The 23787-nt window shown below is 39.1% G+C and overlaps 1 protein-coding gene and 1 long non-coding RNA gene across 2 annotated transcripts in view; both read right to left on the bottom strand.

The window, feature by feature from the left end:
* Window positions 1-9591, bottom strand: part of LOC126912277 (uncharacterized) — a 138025-nt gene extending 128434 nt beyond the window's left edge. The window contains exon 1 of the long non-coding RNA XR_007706897.1: window positions 9460-9591. This is a non-coding gene — a long non-coding RNA (uncharacterized LOC126912277). The remainder of the gene's footprint in view (window positions 1-9459) is intronic.
* The window catches only part of LOC118278660 (protein slit), a 123023-nt gene extending 100900 nt beyond the window's left edge, over window positions 1-22123 (bottom strand). Inside the window, exon 1 of the mRNA XM_050703830.1 lies at window positions 21979-22123. The gene's annotated coding sequence lies outside the window, so the exon portion shown is untranslated. The remainder of the gene's footprint in view (window positions 1-21978) is intronic.
* Window positions 22124-23787: the final 1664 nt, after the last annotated feature.

The raw sequence follows: 23787 nt of genomic DNA, 5'->3' as shown, positions 1-23787 counted from the left end.
TAGACACACAGACAAACAGACAAACAGACAAACAGACAAACAGACAAACAGACAAACAGACAAAAAAAAAGTTAATTATATTTTTGGGTTCGACATCGACATAACAATAACCCATGCTATTTTTTTTATTTTTATTTTCAATGTACAGACAGCACTTTTCTACGATTTTATTATATGTATAGATATTGAACACATTGCCTCACCAAACGCCTGATTAGATGTTGTTATCAATAACATCCATTTGACAGCCGGAACCAACGGCTTAACATAGCTCAACGGAGGGGTCTTTTGACATGACCCTAAGGTGTTAAAGGCCATTTAAAATTCAACCACGATATCGGTTAAGCACACATTTTTATATATGTAATCTACTAGCTTTCCCCCGTGGCACTGTCCGTGTTCTTGGAATAAAAATACCCCCATGTGTTATATTTTTTTAATGGTATAAGCCGGTAAACGAGCAGATGGATCACCTGATGGTAAGCGATTGGCGTCGCCCATGGATATCTGAAACACCAGAGGTGTTACAAGTGCGTTGTCGGCCTTTTGGGGGTTAGGAATTTAAGGGTTATTTGGGCATTGAGAAGATTGGCAAGAGGGATAATAATTGGGCCTCCGGTATCCTCACTCACACAACGCAAGTTGTTTCACGTCGGTTTTCTGCTCGGCCGTGGTATCACTCCGGTCGAGCCGGCCCAGCAGTGCCGAAGCATGGCTCTCCCACACTTTAGTTACTCTCCTACACTGTTATTCCAGGCTATAATCTGTACCAAATTTCACACAAATGTTCGTGAAAGAGTAACAAACATACAACCAACCATCCAGAATCACAAAAATAAAAAATTGTAACTAGCTGGCCCGGCAAACTTCGTACCGCTTCAAAAATTTATTTCTCATCTTTTAAACCTTCCCTGGACTTGCCAAATCGGTCCAGCCGTTCTCGAGTTTTAGCGAGACTAACGAACAGCAATTGATTTTTATTTATAAAGATTACTAGCAGAATAAAGCATACTGCATTAAGGAGTTACTGCCGAGCTCAGTGATTCACGTTTGATTCCCAATTGGGTCAAATCAATCATTCAATTAATTAATTAATCACATCCGCTTTACTTTAATTTTCATTTCATTCAGAATCATTAAAAGAATATTTTTATTCTTGTTGGGACAAGCCTGTGACAACCATCCAAAACCGTTGCAACTCCTGTAAGCCAGGATCTACAAGAGACAAGAGATACTTACAAACTATTATCGGAGGCAAACAAAATCCTTATTAAATACTAGTTTCTATCAGTGGCTTCGCTCGCGTTCCAGTGGGATAAAAAAACAGCCTTCGTGTTATTTCAGACCATAATCTACCTAAGTTCCAAATTTCATCACGATCCCTTCAGCTGTGTTGACGTGATTGAATAACTAACATACATTCACAAACTTTCGCATTTATATGAAAGTAAGATGTAGCCAACATTATTGAAATAAAACTTTACACAATATTCAATTACTAAATATACTTGAAAAAACAATACATACATACATAACCTCACGCCTGTCTCCCATGGAGGTAGACAGAGACAATGGAATGCCAATTCTTACGAATCTTACACACCTCTTTCGCTTCATCAACAGTCATCAGTCTTTTCATGCATGCTCGACGGCTTAGGGTACTTTTATTAAATATCGCCAGTCTGGTCGCTCAGAAAAAACTCTAGTAAAAAATCAACACAACATTATTTCACAAACAAAAAAAAAAAAGGCGAGCAAGGAACTATCGATAACACCAATCTATCGTCGATAACACCAATCTATCGACACACACCACATCCCTATCACGTCAATATTGACACTAGTCACTGTCATGTCATTTGTAAACAGTACAGACTACAGACTGACCTGTCAATGTGTGCGTGTCGTGTCACACTGCGATCCTGGACGGGCTCAATCAGTTCAACTATTATTGCTATGGAATTTTGGGTATTACCCTTTCCTAGAAAAGCAGGAGTAGGAACGGATTGGTTTTTAGTCAGTAAGAATCTGACACTCCTTTTCGCCCATGACAGGAGAAGACATTGGTTGTTATACCTACTCAAAAAAAGGTTATACCTTTAAATCTTAAACGAGTTAAGCAGAGATAACTGATGACTGTTGTTGAAGCGTAAAAGATATGTAAGACTCGTAGCAATTGGCGTTCTATTGTCTCTGGCTACCCCCATGGGAGACAGGCGTGAGGTTTATGACTGCACGGTTGACGCGGTGGCTGGGCCACCGTCTGCCGCCGCAACGTTTAGCGAGTATTATTCCCGCACATAGCAACTATTTGTGTGATCCTGAAATTGTTGTTCCGGGTCTGGGTGTCATGTGTATGTGAACTTGTATGTTTGTAAACGCACACACGACACAGGACATAGGAGAAAATTATAGTGTGGGGCAACGCTTAAAAAAATGAGCAGACGGATCACCTGATGGTAAGCAATCGTCATCGCCTATGGACACCCACGACACCAGCGGAGTTACAAGCGCATTGCTAGCCATTTGGGAGTCGAGTTTACAAAAAAAGGAGCATACGGATCACCTGATGGTAAGCAATCGGTGTCGCCTATGGACACCCACGACATCAACGGAGTTACAAGCGCATTAACTGCCCTTTGGGGCTAGATAACTGGTGAAATGAGGGTGTTAAGTACATTGTATTATGTACTTTTCTACTTACCCCTTTGACAATCGAAAGGCATGACGATATGTTACAATTGAACATAGCTTTCATCACATATCCACGACTTCACCATAGTGGAAACTAGGTACGGAGTATTGATTTTTTACCACACAGCTCGGCGAATAGATTTTTTATTCATAGCCTTAATTAATTGCTTTGCCGAGGTCATGGGTCTTCGTATATCGGTCGTGTTTTTGTCCAATACTTGCTTGTGTGATGTGATGTGATGTGTGGCTGATTCGAGTTTGTGACTTTCCAAATTCTTGGTAGTGGCATAGTGTTGGCTGTAGAATAGAATATACTGTTTGTTAGTATCTCTAGTCTTGTGGCGGGTATTGTAAGAGCCAGCTGAAGGATTATTTAAGTGTGGGAGAGCCATGCTTCGGCACTGCTGGGCTGGCTCAACCGGAGTGATACCACGGACTCACAGAAAACCGACGTGAATACAACGCTTGCTTTGTGTGAGTGAGCTTATCTGAGGCCCAATTACCCCCTTTCCCAATCTTCCCAAATATCCCAATCGCCCATTCCCCAACAACCCTTAAATTCCTAACCCTCAAAAAGCTGGCAACGCATTTGTAATACCTTTGGTGTTTCGGGTATCCATGGGCGGCGGCAATTGCTTACCATGAGGATCACCTCAGACGCGCAGACGGATCATCGTCTGCTCGTTTACCAGTTTATACCATAAAAATGCAAAAGTTTGAGAGTCTTATATAAAACGTGTTATGCTGTGTAAGAATCTTAGCAATTGGCGTTCCATTGTCTCTGCCTACCCCCATGGGAGACAGGCGTGAGTTTATGTATGTATGTTTTGTTCTCTTATAAACTGGAACTGTAGTGTCCATCAGTTATTAGCTTTCTACAGCGCGGGGCACGAATTGTGATGTTCCGCACTCCACTGCACGGTCGATACGTCAATATTTGGAGTGCTAGTGTTGGGATCATGTATCGATGTTTGTTCAGTGGCTAGTTTAGAGTTTGATGCAATGCAGTAAGGATTACTTAGTGAGCGTTCTTTATTTTCACTTTTTGTTATTTGAGTTTTACAATTAATGTTAAGGGGTCACAAGGGGTTCGATTCCCGGGTCGGGCAAAGCTTTACTGGGCTTTTTTCGGTAAAATTCTCAGTGATAGCACGGAGTCTGGAATTGTGCCCAGTGTATGGCAATAGGCTCACCCCTATTACATGGGACTTATAACACAAATAGTGAAAAGTGCGTGTACATTGTATAGCGGTATTACGTGTCGTAATATGCTCCTCTGTCTACCTTTTCGGGGTTAAAAAGCGAGACGTTGCGTTGAATTATAAATGCAAAAGTTTATGAGTTTATTCACATAATCACGTCAAAACGGCTAAAGGAACGGAAATTTGGAACAGAGGTAGATTATGGTCTGGAATAACACATAAGACACTTCTTAGCCCACGGAAAGGCAGGCAAACCCGCTGGCAGAAGCTAGTAGCTAATAAAAAGACGGTCTCACGGCAACGTAAGACCTATTTCCCATATCAATTTAGACATAGTAACCTTATATAACAGCCGACCACATGACTAAGACCATTCTAGCCTGGAGTCTAGCCACTATGTCTACCAATTACTACACTAGCTAATTAGTGTACATCACCAGAGCCGTATTATCTCTGAGGCAAAGCATTTGCAGCCAACCAGCAGTAGGGATCATCATTTCAGCAGTAATACAACATTCATGCAATAGGAATGATGACTGGGTATGAAAATTAAAAATCTATTTAGTCCGTCAGTTAGGTAATTAAAAAATATAAGACACGTATTTTTTTATTTTGTCATATAAGTTAACAATACTTAGATAAAACGAATCAAACTTTAGGAGTGGGAGCAAATACGTCATTTCTACGTATAAAAAATATACCTAGAAGTGACATCACGCGATGTCACTTCGATGACTGATGATGAAATACTTTTGACGATATATCGATTTCATCACGCGATGAAATCGATATATCGTCAAAAGTATTTGTTTCCGAAAGAAAATAAAAAATACGTGTGTAATGTTTTAAAATAATCTACAAGACGGACATTGAAATAAAAACTAGTCATCTACCCTATGACTGACCGACAGATTGACACTTAACGTTCAAAAGTGCCTTTTTTATGAAATACATCCGGTAAACGAGCAGACGTATCACCTGATGGTAAGCAATCGCCGCCGCCCATGGACACTTGAAACACCAGAGGCGTTACAAGTGCGTTACCGGCTTTTTGGGGGTTAGGAATTTAAGGGTTGTTGTTCGGGAATCGGGAATGGGGAAGATTGGGAAGGGGGAATTGGGCCTCCGGTAACCGCACTCACACAACGAAACACAACGCAAGCGTTGTTTCACGTCGGTTTTCTCTGAGGCCGTGGTATCACTCCGTTCGAACCGGCTCATTCGTGCCGAAGCATGGCTCTCCCACACTTATCTTAAATTCGGCTCTGTCCACCATACGGCTCTAGGAATGGGATCTACCCAAACGCCAGCAATTAAAGGCACTTGACATCAGACCACACATAACGACATAAACATTAAACACGTGTTTACGATACGTTTTAGAAGGAGATTTTAGTAAAAGTTTTCTGTGTTGGATTTCGATTTAAAAAAAGGGATATTTTCGGTTTGACCTGTATGTATGTATGTATGATGTTTGTTGGCGAAAATAATATTGTCATTGGCGAAACCGATTTCGATGCGGTTTTTAAAAAAGTGTTTGTTGCACTTATGATAAATGATATTTATTTCTGCAAGTTGGTTACAAAATAACACTTTTACACGTCAATCTTTGAAATAACTAGATGAGGCCGGCATTTCCTATCCGACTACTCTGAGAAGAAATGCCGAAACAAACTCAGAGGTTAGTCTCTTTTAAAGTCCAGACAATCAAATAAATAGAGGATAATGTGAGAGTATGTATATAAACCACGACACAGGAGAAAATCTTAGTGTCGGGCAACGTATTATTAGAAAAAAAAGTTAAATTAAAAATTTATTATTATGTTATCGGCTTACTCAGGTAACTGTTTGACGAGAAACTCGACTAGTTTCAAGCCATGCTAGAGTAGTAGAGTAGCAGCGCGACAATCGCCGCGTCGTGTGTCGCGGAATGCTGCTCATGAATATAAGCCTCTAGCGTGGTGAGTAAACCTATAACACAATAATTAATTTAGTATGTCACACGAAAGTTATAATATAATTAAAATTGTACATACAAACCTACGTTTATAATCAACAAACTGCAAAAAAGGAGATTGTAGTCAGTTTTTTTTGTGGTCAGATAGTTTTTTTTTTTTGTAGTTAGTCTGGTCATTTGAGGTAGAGGTGTCATGTTCGATTACTGTGGTGGGCACGGATATTGGATTTTTGGGTTACAAATTGTTGTAGTAATATTATGGTTTCAAGACTTGTGATTGGTGTTTTGTAATAGGTTCGTGTCTTATTACATGGGGCTCATTTTACACAAGTTAATGTAAGATAAAACCACAATGATGTTATATCAGGCAAATTTAAACTTTAAGGTTTAGAAACTAAAGCGTAAATAGGGATGATGACAGGGTATGAAAATTAAAAATCTATTTAGTCCGTCAGTTAGGCAATGAAACAATATTAGACACGTATTTTTTTTATTTTGTCGTATAAGATAACAATGCTTAGATAAAACGAATCAAAGTTTTAGAGTGGGAGCAAATATGTCATTTATACGTATAGAACGTACCTAATAAAGCGACATAATGCGATATTTTAAATCGCTATATCTTCGTAAGTACTTTTTTTTGGTAAGAAAATAAAAAATAAGTGATAGACTAGAGATAATGCAGAATATGTGAAAGTACGCTTTTCTTGATCCGGACATTGAACACTGAACTTCATATTCAGCTTTTGCTACCTTAAAAAAAAATTCCGCCTAACTTTACTAAAAACAATTTTAAACTACGCACATTCAAGAATTTCGAAAACAAATATCGATATAATTTCCAAAAAAACTATCGACACCACCCCAACACTATTGACACAAGAGCCAATAAGCGTTCGTGACACTCGCATTAACGCCACACGACATCTCCACACAACACTCGGGTTTCTTTTTTTTTAGTTTTTTTTTTTATTTCACCAACAATACGACCTCTAATGACTTCACCAGGAGTGACATTTTTGAAAATAGTGGAAGGAGTGACGGCGGCTAGCGGTCGTCTTGATTTTGTTTTGTTTTTCGAAAATTAACCGCATTTTTTTATAAACGAGCAGACGTATCACCTGATGGTAAGCAATCGCCGCCGCCCATGGACACTTGAAACACCAGAGGCGTTACAAGTGCGTTGCCGACTTTTTGGGGGTTGGGAATTTAAGGGTTGTTTGAGATTGGGAAGATTGGGAAGGGAGGAAATGGGTCTCCGGTAACCTCACTCACACAACGTAAGCGTTGTTTCACGTCGGTTTTCTGTGAGGCCATCGAGCCGGCCCAGCAGTGCCGAAGTATGGCTCTCCCACACTTGAGTTTAATAGGTCTTAGTCTTTATATAACCAAATGTGTGTATGTATCACAGAGAAGATTTTCAAACTAACGTTATTCTTTGCTTGGGTGTGATAAGACATAAAGACATAAAGAAGAATAAATAAAAAGAGAAAGGGAATTAACGTCACATCTTTTATCCCCGAAGGGGTAGGCAGAGGAGCACATTACGGCACGTAATGCCGCTGTACAATGTACACCAACTTTTCACCATATAAATCCCATGTAATAGGTGGTGAGCCTTTTGCGCACAATTCCAGACTCTGTGCTACTACTGAGAAATCCCCTCGACCAACGAGGCAGTCTAAAGAAGTATGTAAGGAGCGTAGTAGGTGGCGCTATGTATGTGCAGATCATTAAACTCTTTTCAAACCTCCTCTATATAAAGCGATTCACAATCCCAAGCACCCTGTTTATGGAATCACTTTAAAACATACATACAAATTGTTTATTTTAAATATATATGTAATAAATATCTATTCGCTGTCGTTTGAACGCGACACAGCGATTTCATTTAAATATTTTAATTAAAATACAGATGGTAGCATGTCATGGTATACTAAAAATAACTAAACTTCAAAGGGATTTCGAACTTATTACTAAAGAGGTAAGGTTGAGAATATATTGGAGTAATGTGACTGATTAGTGTAGGTTGATGTGCGGTGTATTAGATTTTTATAGCAAATCTTGTTTGTATACATTTTTTAGTTGGATTTTAACATCTTGTTAACTTGTTAGTAGCGTGGAGAGTATTGCGGCTGCTTAGATAAGGGTTTAGGGTTTGATTCCCGAGTCGTGAAATTACTATATGTTTTTTTAGGGGGGAAATCATCTTCTTGCTGACTAAAAACCACTCCGTTCCGACTCCCGCGTGTCGAGCCGGAGCCCCGGTAAACCCGCTAGGTAGTCCGTAGCTCTAGAGAAGAGACATTCGATGATTTTCGACGGTTGGCGCAAAAAAAACGTGTCGCGAGCACTAAACATATATTGAAACCAGGAACGGTGTGTTGTTAGTCAGTAAGAGTCTGACACTCCCTCCTGCCTTACCAAAGGCGGGAGAAGGCATTGGATTATTTTCGACAAAATACACTAACATTTATTGAAACCTTGAAAAAACCTCAATAATAGATTATGGTAAGAACTTTGCCCTATTCAGGAATTGAACCAGGGACCATTTTCTCAAAAACCGAAAAATATCAATATTACTTTGCCCAACCCGGCAATTAAATCCTTGCTACCATTCAACCAATGAGACACTCAAACACATTGACAGCTCAATAAAACACATTTTCAATTAGCAGTAACGTGCTTATACCATAAATTACAAACGCCTTGATGATATGGAAACTAACAAGGTGTTGTAAAAATAAGATTCAATTAAAATATTTAAATTTAACGATCGACTGACGGTTGTAAGGTTATTTTTAGGGTTCCGTAACTAAATGGTGAAAATGGAAGACTTTATAATATTTTAGAACGTCAGCGACGCACTTGTAACCACCTGCACCTCTGGTGTCGTGGGTGTCCATGGGCGGTGCCGATTGCTTTTTTTATGGTAGCGAGCGGAGACGGATCACCTGATGGTAAGCAATCGCCGCCGTCCAAGGACACCCGAAACACCAGAGGCGTTACAGGCAGAGGTTTTGCCTTTCATAGACAATTTTTGGCAGTTAAGGCACCCATAAAATTACCGGAACTGCGGACTACTTACCGGGGCTCCGGCTCGAAAAGGGGAAGTTTTTAGTCAGTAAAAGTCTGACACATCCTGCCGCCCAAGGCAAAAGAATTCTTAGTATGATTTTCCACCCTTAAAAAAGGGTTGTTTCACGTCGGTTTTCTGCGAGGCCGTGGTATTACTCCAGTCAAGTTCTCCCATTTGTGCCAAAGCAGAGCTCTTACACACTTAAAATTAACTTAAAATTTTTAGTACGGAACCATTCATACGCCAATTGACTCGCATTTGAACAGTTTTTTCAATATACGTATTTATAACAAGACATCATTTAATTTACTTATAAATAATTTGATTATAAGTTATATCAAGTGGGTTTTATTATGAAATTATTAATATTAACAGATATTTTAATGTAATACTCGTATAATAGAATAGGAGATATTTATATCTATTTTAAACACATAGTATAATCACATAATTCTTACTTCACGCAGGGTTTTCGAATTCAGATGGGGCCCAGTAGGGCTGATGCCTGATCCGGAGCTGCGGACTACCTAGCGGGTTTACCGGGGCTCCGGCTCGACAAGCAGGAGTAGGAACGGGGTGGTTTTTAGTTAGTAAGAGTCTGACACTCCCTCTCGCCTCGCCCAAGGTGGGAGAAGTCATTGGATAATTTTCCCTCCTCAAAAAAAATAAAAAAAGGTTCTCGAATTTCTTATGTTAAGAAACGGAGGATCCTCCGACCGAGTGATCGTGTCTGGCAGCTTTCTGCCCAACTGTTGTTCGTTGGGATTTTCTATCCATGTTTATTCGCATGTACACTTCATATGTGCGATGTAGGATTGGTTGATTTGTTGGTCGATTGGCCAACAAATTGACGATTATGTGACCGTTTCCACCGATACTAAAGTATGTAACTGTGCGAGGAAGATGCGCTGCTCGACTATGTCATATATCTATAGTAGGGAAGCCATCCATAATCCATAGCACGCATCTTTCCATATAAAAAACGTAGCATAGCTGAGTGCTTTTCTGTAATTGCCAAATTGAAACATTTTGTCCCGAATGACGCCATGGCTGTAACGTAATGATAAATTATATTTATTTTGCAAATAGGTTACAATATAACTCTTTTACACGTCAATCTCTAAAATAACTAGATGAGGCCGGCATTTTCAACAGACATAAAGCAGTATAAGAGTGCATTATAATGTCTGTAGTGAATTAGGTTGAATAATGTAATAAACATAGTGTACTATGCACTCATAGTACCCTGAGACAGACAGACAGACAGGCAGACGCTATTAATATTAGATAAGTGCGCGAAATGATTTATTTCAGCAAATAATCAACAAAGACAAACAGTGCCAGACTGTGTTAGTAGATAGTGCCTAATTATTCGACGGGGGACTAGGGAGGGGACGTTGTCGATAAAGCTGTAGTAGAATTGTCGATATTATAATTAAAATTAATGACGGTCCATAATTTTTATATTTTGTTAGACACAGTTTAGGTGTAATAAATAGGTGTCTCTTTAATAAATTTTGGAAGGATTAAATTAAGAATTAAGAACCGAAACTACAAATGTTTTTATCACTATTAACTTTTTCTTTATCAACAATGGAGTGTTTTTTTTTTTTATATTTGATGGGTCGACGTTTACTCTCTATCTCGCCTGATGGTAAGTGATGATGCGGCCTACGATGGAGCACGTCTGCCTATAAGCAACCTATTCACTCGGGCCTTCAAGATAGCCAGGTTATACCCATCAGGAAATACGGACTCCGGTAAAGAATTCCACTGCCTTACAATTCGCACTTGAAGTGAAGCGCTTCGTGCGAGTGGGTGGGCTATCTACCATGAAGCGGTGGCGCTTTGCCGATTGTCTTGTGGTTTGATGATGGAAAGGACTAGGGGGAATCAAGTTGTACAAGTCCAATGATGGAAAGGACTAGAGGGAATTAAGTTGTTCAAGTGTACAATTGGTTTAATTTTCTTAAAATAAATATCAGAATGTCTGATATTCTTATAGCTTTCAATTAGGTATTAAAAATACCAACTGTTAAAATCTTATTATTTATATTTTTCCCACGAAAAATAAACTATCGACAAAATACATCGACATTTTCCCACACACCCCATCACTACGATAGAGTAGCAGCGCTGCACTGAACCGATAGCGCGTTCAAATAGTGATGTGCATACCATCTGCATAATTATGACTACACAGACGAAGTGGGTGCCGCTACGGTTGTTTTAAGTTCGATTACCGTGTCGGTGTGAAAATTTTAGTTGTGAATCTGTTACCGTTTGCATAGCAATGGGTTTCGAGTTTGATTCCCTGGTTTGATAAAATCAAAATTATTTATTTTGAAATAGACCGGGAAGGTACTTTTAAATGTCAAAACAAATATTACAATTAAAAAAAAATGTCTGTCCGTCGGTCAGTCTTCTAGTGAAGCTATTTGCTCGTCGAGTCGTTTCGTCGTCAAGTGTTATAATTTGAATAATTTATCAGTAAGATTGTAAACAATTTTTTTTTCAAAAGAGTAACGAATAGAATTTCTTGCTCGTTTTTCCCCTTTCGAAGCTATACTTTGAAACGAGCACTTAGCTTCACTGAAGGACTTACAGACAAACTATTCAATTTGTGTACCCACAGGAATCCAATGGACGTGGCCTATGCTCTCAACACAGTTTACAGTGGCATATACTCGTCCAGGTCGGGCGTGAGATCCCTCGAGACAAAAAGATTCTCGGGAGCGATGATCCCAAAATCACTCCCCGACACCTTATACCTGGTACACACCCAGGCAGAAAAGGAAACCCTTAAGAACCAGGGATACGGGTCGGGCGATGGATCACGCATCCTCACTATACACGAGGCTCAGGGACTTTCGTCCGCGAATGTGGTAGTTGTGAACACAGCAACAAAGAGGCAGAAAATTCATGATAGCGTACCACATGCAGTAGTTGCAATATCGCGTCACACACATAGTTGCATCTACTACACGGACAACTGTGATGACGCGATAAGTAAATTGATCAGAAGGGCTGCTGAAGAGAGCGACCATAGGATTATGGACTACAACCTGAAAATGGCCATCAAACACAGAGACGCGGCAGTTGTGGGGGCGCTTTTGGGTGAGAAATGTTCCTTGGACTAAAATAAAAATTTATATAGCGGGGGAAAATGTGTATGCGGAAAGCGTAAATAAGTACATAACTGCTATATAGATAATTATATAATTGTTAACTCTTTGACTTCTGTAAGCTCTGTTGAAGTCAGCCCACCCGACAGGGTTTGAGGCGTCATGCACACATAAATGTCCTACAGTCGGTGGCGCTGTGTGTTGGGTTGTTCCGGTCCCAACAAAATGGTTGACTGGACCAATTGCTGACACACACGTCATACTCGTGAACGAGTGCCTTCTGCTGGGGCAGGTCGGCTCTCCCAGCGCGCCGGTGGACTGACTTGGCAGAGCCGCCGGTAAATTTAATTTAGTGGATTAAAAAAAACAAACAAATATGTTAATCTTAAGTATTTTTGTAGTTATAATTGAATAGTTGTGGTAAATTGTAGTGTGTAAGGTAGATACCATATTGATAAAATTTATTCTAAAAAGAAAAACAAATTGTATGACAAGGGCACGGACCAAGAGTCTGTGGAAAACAAATGTAAATAAACATATAAAAAAAAAAAAAAAAAAAAATTAAGATTTTTATAATAACTTAATGCAACGTCACGTCGTTTATCCCAAGAGGGGTAGGCAGAGGTGCACATTACAGCACGTAATGCCGCTATACAATGTACACCCACTTTTCGCCATTTGTGTTATAAGTCCCATGTAATAGGGGGTGAAATAGATTATTGTAACTATCGTAAGACATACAAAATAACATGCTGCTCGTGATGAAAAGTTCCTTTATGACTCAAAACTTTCTGCCTCGCACAGCAAAACTGTGGAATGAGCTGTCGTCGGCGGTATTTCCGAACCGATACGACCTTCAAACCTTCAAGAAAAGAGCTTATTCCTTTTTAAAAGGCCGACAACGGCTGACTCCTCTGGTGTTTCGGATATCCATGGGCGATTGCTTACCATCAGGTGACCAGTCTGCTCGTTTGCTTACTATTCCATAAAAAATACTAGTTGAAGCTTTACACGCCGTATTTGTATTACAATAAGGTTGAAAATCGTATGATTCTTGGAGTATAGCTTGATGTGCCTGTACTATATATAGATGTCTTGCCTGAAAAATTTGCATAAAACCTTTTTCAGCGTCAACCTTATCGTCTAGACAGGATGAGACTAACAGATCGAATTCAATTTCCTCCTGAAAAATTGTTTTTTGAAATAGTTAAGTAAAATTTTTCTTGCGGTGGTACCTTTTAAGTCGATATTTCGGTATCTTTTAAAAGGACAGGGTAGGCAGTGCATACGTACGGGGTAGGCAGTGTTTAAATGAACCCGCGTCCATTAGGCATACGTAGTTTTTTTAGCGTGAAGGGAATCAAGTGTGGGAGAGCCATGCTTCGGCACAAATGGGCGGCTCGACCGGAGTGATACCACGGCCTCATAGAGAACCGACGTGAAACAACGCTTGCGTTGTGTGAGTGAGGTTAACGGAAGCCCAATTACTAACCTTCCCAATTATCCTAATCCCCAACAACCCTTAAATTCCTAACTCCTAAAAGGCCGACAACGCCTCTGGTGTTTCGGGTGTCCATAGGCGGTGACGATTGCTTACCATCAGGTGATCCGTCTGCTCATTTACCATAAAAAACACGTTCAAAACTACCTTCCGACCAGGAAGATACTTGAAATAAAAGTTTCGACTTTGACTTTGACCTTCAAAAACATTTGACCTAAGATTAGACTCCACACACCTTCCAATGATTTCTATCTATATCTTATATCCTATCTACTCGAGCTATCGCGCTCGGGTCTCGGCATTTTAGCTGAGTACTGGCCTTTTTGCGCCGTGTATACTTTTATTTTTACATACATACATATCTTCACGCCTTTAATCCCCGAAGGGGTAGGCAGGGATGCTCATTATGGCATTTAATGCCAGTACAATGTAGACCCACTTTTCACAATTTATGTTGTAAGTCCCATGTAATAGGTGGTGAGCCTATTGCCACATACCGGGCACATTTCCAGACTCTGTGCTACTACTGAGAAATTTTCGAAAATCCGAAAAAATCCCAGTAATACTTTGCCCGACCCGGGAATCGAACCCGAGACCCCTTGTCCGGCAGTCGCACTTGCGACCACTCGACCAACGAGGCAGTCACTTTTATTTTATCAATTATTTATGTTTACAATTTTTGTAATCGGTGCAAATAAACTGGTTTCCTTTCTTTTCTTTTCTTTCCTTTTCTTGTCTTTTCTTTCTTTTCTTTCATTCCCAACAGTGGTGACCACGATGATTTCAATCTAAAATGACGCCGTCACGCGACACACCATCCGTGGGAAAGCAAATATTAGCCGATTGATGATTATGTTTAACTTGAATCGAAGCCAAATATTGGTCGGTTATCTTATTAAGCAAATATAAGCAGTCAGACGTCGATCAACGATAAACTTTGGTTCAGAAGGTTGTAGTAAGATTTGAATTTAACTGAATTTTTGTTCAAATTATCGGAACGTCACGCCTTTTATCCCTGAAGGGGTAGGCAGAGGTGCACATCACGGTACGTAATGCCGCTATTGTTTTTTTTATGGAATGGGTGGCAAACGAGTCACCTGATGGTAAGCGATCAGCGCCGCTCATGGACACCCGCAACACCAGAGGAGTCACAGGTGCGTTGCCGGCCTTTTAAAAGGAATACGCTGTTTTCTTGAATACAATATATACACCCAAATTTCACCATTTGTGTTATAAGTCCAGTCCAAGGCATTATAACATCCGCGCCGCATGTCCGTAACATTCCTAGACAACCTACAACATTACAGCTCTTCTGTGGTCAAGGAATATGGAGCTGTTCACACAGAATTTAATACTTGATTAATTTCATCATTACTATTAATTTTCGTCGTTGAAATATTTAGTTGTATTATGCTTCTGTGGACGAGTACTACTTGTAGTTTCATTTAAGTCATATGAGTGATCTCCATACTGTATGTATGGGTACATATTTACTAACCAGTGTAGTTAATAGGATTATATTTAGCAAACAAATTATACTGTATAAGTATCTACGCGTACTATTAGAAGGCTTCTTCAACTATGAGTGTACAAAAATATGACAACGTATCACATAAACTACATTAAATGTACATTAATGGAGAAAAGCTCTACTAGTTTCGACTCACAGAAGGACTCTTCATCATGAGAAACTAGTAGAGCTTTTCTCCATTAATTTAAATGAGTGAACCGTAATTATTTTTAGTTAGTTTTGAAGATAATATTGAATATTCGTTTAAAATTTGGCGTTACGTCATTTCTAGGTACGTTTTATACGTAGAAATGACGTATTTGCTCCCACTCCTAAACCTTGATTCGTTTTATCTAAGTATTGTTATCTTATATGACAAAATAAAAACCTAACTGACGGACTAAATAGATTTTTAATTTTCATACCCTGTCGTCCCCGTCATGGGTTACCGGGGCTTCAGCTCGAAAAGCAGAAGTAGGAACGGGGTGGTTTTTAGTCAGTAAGAGTCTGACAGCCAACAGACAAGTTAATGGATGATTTTCCCCTTAAAAAAAAAAGACTACGTGCAATTGTTAAAATTATTTTCAAAATTCTCTGGTCACTCCGTTTCCATGGGAACCATAGCTAAAGTTATTTGCACACATAGACAAGAAAGTCCTGTTTCTGAGACGCGAACAAGACAAACGGACGTACAGCAAATATTGTTTAGGTCGTAAAATCTCGCTAGATCTCACACTGACTCGAGAATTGTGAAAGATTTCCGATTCGATTGTCAATATTTAGTATTCGATTTTATTTGATTTGTTTTTGACTTGATTTGATATTGATGTGAACTGGGTATATTGGAGAAAAATATCAGAATTCTTTTATATTTTATTTAAAAAAAAGTAACGTCGCCCCACACTAGGATTTTCTCATGTGTCGTGGGTGCGTTTACAAACATACAAGTAAGCATACACATGATATTAAACTCGAAACAACAATAATTAGTGGATCACACAAAGAGTTGCTGCGTGCGGGAATCGAATCCGCTACACGTTGTGCGGCAGCCAGTTGCCCAGCCACCGCACCAACCGTGCAGTATATTCAAGCCATGCTAGAGGCTCATATTCATGAGCAGCATTCCGCAACACACGACACGGCGACTGTCGCGCTGCTACTGAAACTAGTCGAGTTCCTCGTCAAACAATTACGTGAGTAAGCCGATAACATAATAATTGAAAAATTTTATTACTAAAATGCGTGATGTGTTTTTTTTGGGACAAGCCCGCCACAACCTCCCATACCGCTGCAACTCCTGTGCACCAGGATCTACAGTAGATACAACCATGCAAACATCGGAACACTGAAGTCCGGCGCGTCCCAGGGACATGAATGACTGTCTTGGATCCCGCAACGAAACAAATCAGAAGATGTTATTAGAGGAGAAGAAAAAATGCGTGATGTATATGTTATTTATGTACTCTATCTCTCTCTAGTATACTCTATCTATGATGTTTATGTACTCTATTATCTATGATAAACTTTAAAGTAGACAAGCGATGATTTAGTGCGCAACAGGATGAGAGGTGAATGACCCGTCTCTTATCTCCGCGATACTGATAATGATCTATCTAGTGCAGGGATGGCGAATCTTTATGTATGAAATGAAAAATTATTAAGTGTGGGAGAGCCATGCTTCGGCACGAATGGGCCGGCTCGACCGGAGTAATACCACGGCCTCACAGAAAACCGACGTGAAACAACGCTTGCGTCGTGTTTCGTTGTGTGAGTGAGGTTACCGGAGGCCCAATTACCCCTCCCAATCTTCCCAATCCCAATTACAACAACACTTAAATTCCTAACCCCCAAAAGGCCGGCAACGCACGTGTAACGCCTTTGGTGTTTCAAGTGTCCATGAGCGGCGGCGATTGCTTACCATCAGGTAATACGTCTGCCCGATTACCGACATGTCTCATAAAAAAAAAAAATGGTTAACATTTTTTTATAATATAAGCCGGTAAACGAGCAGACGGATCACCTGATGGTAAGATATCGCCGCCGCCCATGGACACTTGAAACACCAGAGGCGTTAGAATTGCGTTGCCGGCCTTTTGGGGGTTAGGAATTTAAGGGTTGTTGTTGAATTGGGGATTTGGAAGGGGGGTAATTGGGCCTCCGGTAACCTCACTCACACACGTTTTGTTTGTTTCACGTCGGTGTACTGTGAGGCCGTGGTATCACTCCAGTCAAGTTTGGTGAGCTCATGGTGGCCCGGAGGTTTAAGACGCTCGGTTCTCATGTATACCTCATATAAACCTACCAACGGCAAATACCAATGTGACTTTTTCCGAGTTATACCTATGTACTTTCTAAGATTATTTGGACACCACTGACAAACGGTGAAGGAAAACATCGTGAGGAAACCTGGGCTTATAATTTCTAATTGTAAGTTTGAAATCGCCAGCCCGCATTGAGCAAGCGTGGTTATTAATGCTCAAAAATTCTCCGTGTGAGAAGAGGCCTTTGGTCAGCAGTGGCCACTTATAGGCTGATGATGAATGAATGGCACGTAGGCCAAAGGTTTACTATCTCTGATCTAGCACATACATAACAACAACAGTCTACTATCTGATTCACTTATCACATTGTCAAAATGAGTTTAAGCGATATCGCAGATGAATTAGATTGCGTGCTATCTGTGATATAAAGTGAGTCTGTTTTTTGTAGACAAACTAAATCTCTGTCAAGCAAGTCTCGTGCATATTTTTATCTTTTTTTATGAAATAGGGGGCAAAAGAGCAGACGTATCACCTGATGGTAAGCGATCAGATGGGGCCCAGTAGGACTGATGCCTGATCCGGAGCTGCGGACTACCTAGCGGGCTAACCGGGGCTCCTGCTCGAAAAGCAGGAGTAGGAACGGAGTGGTTTTTAGTCAGTAAGAGTCTGACATTCGGGTTTTTTTTGGTTTTTTGAAAATTTCTCATTAGTAGCACGGAGTCTGGAATTGTGCCCAGTATATGGCAATAGGCTCACCCCATATTACGTGGGACTTACAAGATAAATGGTAAAAAGTGGGTGTACATTGTATAGCGGCATTACGTGCCGTAATGTGCACCTCTGCCTACCCCTTCAGGGATAAAAGGCGTAACGATACATTTGTTAATTCTCAGAATTAAACGTTTTGTCCTTTAAAATGACATATTCGTTAAAACTATATCAATTATAAAGAGTCATCAACAGCTTACACTTGATATAACAATTAAAAAAATATGTGTAAATGTGTAACATAAATTATGAGAGTATTTTTATGGTATAAGCCGGTAAACGAGCAGACGTATCACCTGATGGTAAGCAATCGCCGCTGCCCATGGACACCCGAAACATCAGAGGCGTTGCAAGTGAGCTGCCGGTTTTTTGGGGGTTAGGAATTTAAGGGTTGTTGGGAAATCGAGGATTGAGAAGATTGGGGGATAATTAAGCCTGGTAGTAATGCGAATTTTGTAACATAACTTCGCTTCGCTATGGTATGCGATGTATCGATAGTAGAGAAGCCATCTATATCACGCATCTTTCCATATAAAAAACATAACTTAACTGAGTCCGTTTCCACCAATACTAAGCTATGTGCACCAATGAATATGATTGGTGGAAGCCAAACGCATCCACAGCAACGTAGCATAGCACATCTCTGGTGGAAAAGCACCCATATTAATCAGAAAAAGCACAAATTATTGAATGGTGTTGGCATCAAAACAAAATAAAGCCCTCCACAGCTAAAAATCCCTCCGTATTTTTACCAATCTCTAACAATGAACATCGAATTTGTCGTTTGCAGATTCCTAAAACAAAAATGGCTGCCGTCAGCGTCCATTCGAATCAATTTGTTCTTTTGTTTTAGTTATAAAAACAGCTGCGCTTAAAGCCGTTTTGTGGAGAAAAATCGCGTCGGTTTTTTTGTTTAGTGTTTAGTAAAGGTTTAATATGTGGATTTGTTTTTATAAATGGTTTTTTTTTTGGGAAAACCATCCAATGGCTTCTCCCGCCTTGGGGGAAGCCATTGGGAGGAAGAGAGTGTCAGACAGGGTGTCACTCGAGAGGGAGTGTCAGCCAGAGTGTCGCTCGAGAGAGAGTGTCAGACTCTTACTGACTAAAAACCACCCTGTTCCTACTCCTGCTTGTCGAGCCGAAGCCCCAGTAAACCCGCTGGGTAGACCGCAGCTCTTTCTGAAGGAATGGGGATGGTCTTTCAGTAATGTCACGCCTTTTTGTCACTAATGAGGTAGGTAGAGGTGTATTTTTTTACGTTTGATCGGTCGACTTTTGGCCGCTATCTCGCCTGATGGTAAGCGATGATGCGGCCTACGGTGGCAACCTATTCACTCGGGCTTTGAAGACACCCAGGTTATACCCATCAGGAAAAACAGACTCCGGCAAGGAGTTCCACTCCCTAGCAGTTCGTACAAGGAAGCTTGAAGCTAAGCACTTCGTGCGAGTGGGTGGGATATCTACCATGAAGCGGTGACGCCTCGCTGATTGTCTTGTAGTTCGATGAAGGAAAGCACTAGGGGGAATCAAGTTGTGCAACTTCCTCGCACAGCTACATAGCTTATTATCAGTGGAAACGGTTTCATAGTTTCACAGCTAAGCTATTACATCTTCGTAGAATAGCTACATAGCACATCTCTGGTGGAAAAGCGCACCAAAGATGGTCTAGTATACTTATAATATTTTTCTTCCAGTGAAGCTATTTGCTTGTTCCAAATTGTTGATTTGTATGAAGAAGAACGAGCAAGAAACTCCATGGTTGCTGCATGGCTTTATTCTTACGAAATATTATAAGTTCGTTTTGATACAAGTTTATAATATTGTGTTAAAGAGTCGTGATGGCCGGAAGGTTAAGTCCCTTATGTTATTTTGATTAAATGAGCATTAGATACTTGTTTATTTCAAAAGTACCTAAGTATATGGTTTAATTGGAATAAAATGATTCGACTTTGACTATTTTGGACGCCATTTTCTCAAAAACGACTGGGTCGGTTTTAATGCGATTTGTGATAAAGGGTTTGCTTTCAGTTGTGTATATAATAATTTTTTTTTGAATTTTAGAAAAACGTTGCCCCATACTAGAATTTTCTCCTGTGTCGTGGGTGCGTTTACAAACATACAAGTTACATAAATTATCTGTCGTACTCAGAGACATTTAATGATTGCTTAAACTATTCCTTAGTAACGACATTTTGTTCCGAAAACAATTGCTAAGGACTGGGTTAAGTAACCATTAAATGACTTGGTCTTGTAGAAACATGGGTTATGAAGCGTTTCCCATAATTTTCTTCAAAAAAAGAAGAATTTCACAGTTAGTCCCATGTTTTTTTAACCGACTTCAATAAAAGGAAGATCTCCATTAGACCTATAAGTATGTTTATGCGCGATTATCTCGCGTTTGACGAAACCGATTTTGATGCGGTTTTCAGCATAGTATGATGAAGTGATGTGCTGGAATGGGTGTAAACGGAACGTTCCCAACAAAACGTTAACGGACGATGTTAAAAACAGAGATTTATTTGAAAAAAATTAGTAATTCAATGTTTATTTTATGTAATAATAGTTGTAATCAACTGCTTAAGGCTGATGTTGCATGAATAACACGAATTTAAAAAAATATATTAAAATTATAAAAACAGAAAAAAAATACTGTATTTCGGGAGCGTTCTGTTTAAATCTATATTATAATTAATGCATTTACATAAGTCATAGGTAAGCTAGACCATATAATTTGGTGTTTAAGTCAAAAAATCGCTTAAAAATATGATTTTAAAGTAATAACTGAATCACCCTAGTCACACTAATATTATAAATGAGAAAGTTTGTTTGTTTGGATATTTGTCCGTCAAACACTCGGAAACTACTAAACGTATTTTGATGAAATTTGGTATACAGACAGGGTATGATCTGACTTGGGTGATAGGATACTTTTTATCACATAGTCAACTAAGAAAGTTTAGTTAAATAAAATATAATAGTCTATCTGTTAATCCAGACCATAATCTACCCCTGTCTCTATCATTCCGATCCCTTCAGCCGTTTTGACGTGATTGAATAACAAACATACATATATTATGAATCTGATTGAAAAAGAGTAACCTATGGAGTTTCTTGCTCGTTCTTCTCCATAGGAATCTACACTTAGGAACGAGCAAATAGAGCAACTAGAGGACTGACCGACAGACAGACGTTATTAATATTATTATATTTGTTTTGACGTTCAAAAGTGCCTTCCTGGTCTATTTGAAATAAATAATTTTGATTTTGACTTAATTTTGACTTTAACGTGATTAATAGACAAATATTCAAACAAACAAATTTTCACATTTATAATATTAGTGTGATTCAGTTTTTTCTTTCAAAATCATGTTTTTAAGAGATTTTTTATTATATAGTCTAGCTTACGTATAACTTAGGTACATGCATTCTTCAGATACATATATGTTATATTTACTTTGACGTTCAAAAGTGCTTTCCTGGTCTATTTGAAATAAATAATTTTGACTTTAACTTTGACACACAAACTGACAAACTTTCGCATTTATAATGTTATAGCAAGAATATAATTGCGTTATATCGTATGAAAGGCCCGCAAAGATATACATACTTCTTGAATCATTCACAATAATTTGGTATTTGACGGAGTCAGCCGTCGTTCGTATCAAAACACGTTTCTATACAAAGTAAAACTATCATTACACAATTTTACTTCTAGTAAAAACACTAATTACAGTCAGAAAACCAAACATAGATATGTAACAAACAAAAACAAGGTATTAAACCGAACAAAATATCGACACGAAAACAATTCTGATACTACCTATATCCAATTAAGATGTTTTTTAGTATTTTCTAAGTACTATTTCTATATTAAGACCTACCTTTTACTGGAAACGGTATGTCAAATTCTACACTTATGTTTATACACAAGACACTGTACACAGAACAATTAGAATGTATTATTATACACACAAAATACACAGGTTTTTTTAAACACACGCGTCGGTTCCTATCGGAGGGGGCAAAGAGACTGGCTATAAGACCGTGGTAGTTCAGTGTTGCAAGTTTAGGAGTCGAAAGCTCCTTTATTGAATGTGGAATTTTCGGGGAGAATTTTTTTGGTCAATTTTTTTTTTGGTGTTATGTTTTTTTTTTGGTAGGTGTTTATGTGGAGTTTACTTATTTGATTTTGTCGTTGTATAGATACCAAAAATTATGATTATTATTAAAAAAATTATATTGTATAACAAAAATGTCATTAGATTTTATGTCTAATATAAAATATATAAAAAAATGTTTTTACAATTCAACTACAAACCGGGATTTTATTTATTATCGACTTGTTAAGATGTTGATGAATATTTATTACATATTTGTAAATTCATTAATTAAGTATATACAATTTTCTATAGGTATAGGTAACGTGATTTATAATAATTTAACTATATTTATTCATCTTGAATTTAATAACGAATTACAAGATTTTTTTTCAATAATAACAAAATTACTAAACACCAACCCCATCAAATAATACTACAAACAATCATAAAATACACAATCCCAAAACAAAACAAAAAAAAAAAACCTAAAGCTCCCATCTCTACCAAAAATTACCCACAAAACCGGGTAATTTTTCCCCACGTCCACACTGCACTGGCTACCTGTATCACGCACACAGACGCGTCGCTTTCACACAATCCGTGTTCATACACAAGGGCGTCACTCACACATAGACGATAGAAAGAGACAACAATACTGAATTTTGTAAGAGTTAGAAAGAGATAGAGGTACAGGATTTGGAAGTAAGTTGTTTAAAGGGTAAGCAGTAGTGTAGGTTCGATGCTCGAGTCGTGTGTTTTAGAAGTGGTTAAAGTGGCTTATGGTTAAGTGCTTGCCATGCTTTCTAAGGTCGGGTTTTTGATGGGTGTTCAATTCCTTTTTATGGTATTTAGACAGTTATAGTGATTTTTCCAACATGACATGTTAAAACTATTTGACTGTCTCGTTGGTCGAGTGGTCGCAAGCGCGACTCAAGAGGTCTGGGTTCAATTGTGAAGTCAAGCAAAGTAACTTTTGGATTTAGGCTAAACAGAGCGTCGAACGCGCTCTCGTTTTGTTTTCGTTCAAATCAAACCAAGGGTACAAAGCTGCTCATGGTCACCCGTATCACCAAAGAAGTTATAAATGAGTTACCGTTCTTATAGAAAGGAGCTCTACCTTAAGTCCCACATTTAAAAAAAATAATTAAAGATTTTTCTTTTTAATTTTTTTTTTTTTATGGGACTTGCCGGTAATCGAGCAGACGTATTACCTGATGGTAAGCAATCGCCGGAGGCTTTACAAGTGCGTTACCGGCTTTTTGGGAGTTAGGAATTTAAGGGTTGTTGTTCGGGAATGGGGATGGGGAAGATTGGGAAGGGGGGAATTGGGCCTCCAGTAACCTCACTCACACAACGCAAGCGTTGTTTCACGTCGGTTTTCTGTGAGGCCGTGGTATCACTCCGGTCGAGCCGGCCCATTCGTGCCGAAGCATGGCTCTCCCACACTTAAATTGTCAGGGCAAAGGCCTCTCTAATCCCCTTCCATTTACTCCCTTCGTAGAGCTTTCTGTGGCCAATCCTTTACATAAACGACGATATCAATGACGATCGTTCGGAATTTGATTAGGTTCTGTGTAAACAGCTCCATGT

This window comes from Spodoptera frugiperda, chromosome 24 (assembly GCF_023101765.2).
Source record: "Spodoptera frugiperda isolate SF20-4 chromosome 24, AGI-APGP_CSIRO_Sfru_2.0, whole genome shotgun sequence".
NCBI lineage: Eukaryota > Metazoa > Arthropoda > Insecta > Lepidoptera > Noctuidae > Spodoptera > Spodoptera frugiperda.
This window is presented reverse-complemented; position numbering and strand designations above follow the sequence as displayed.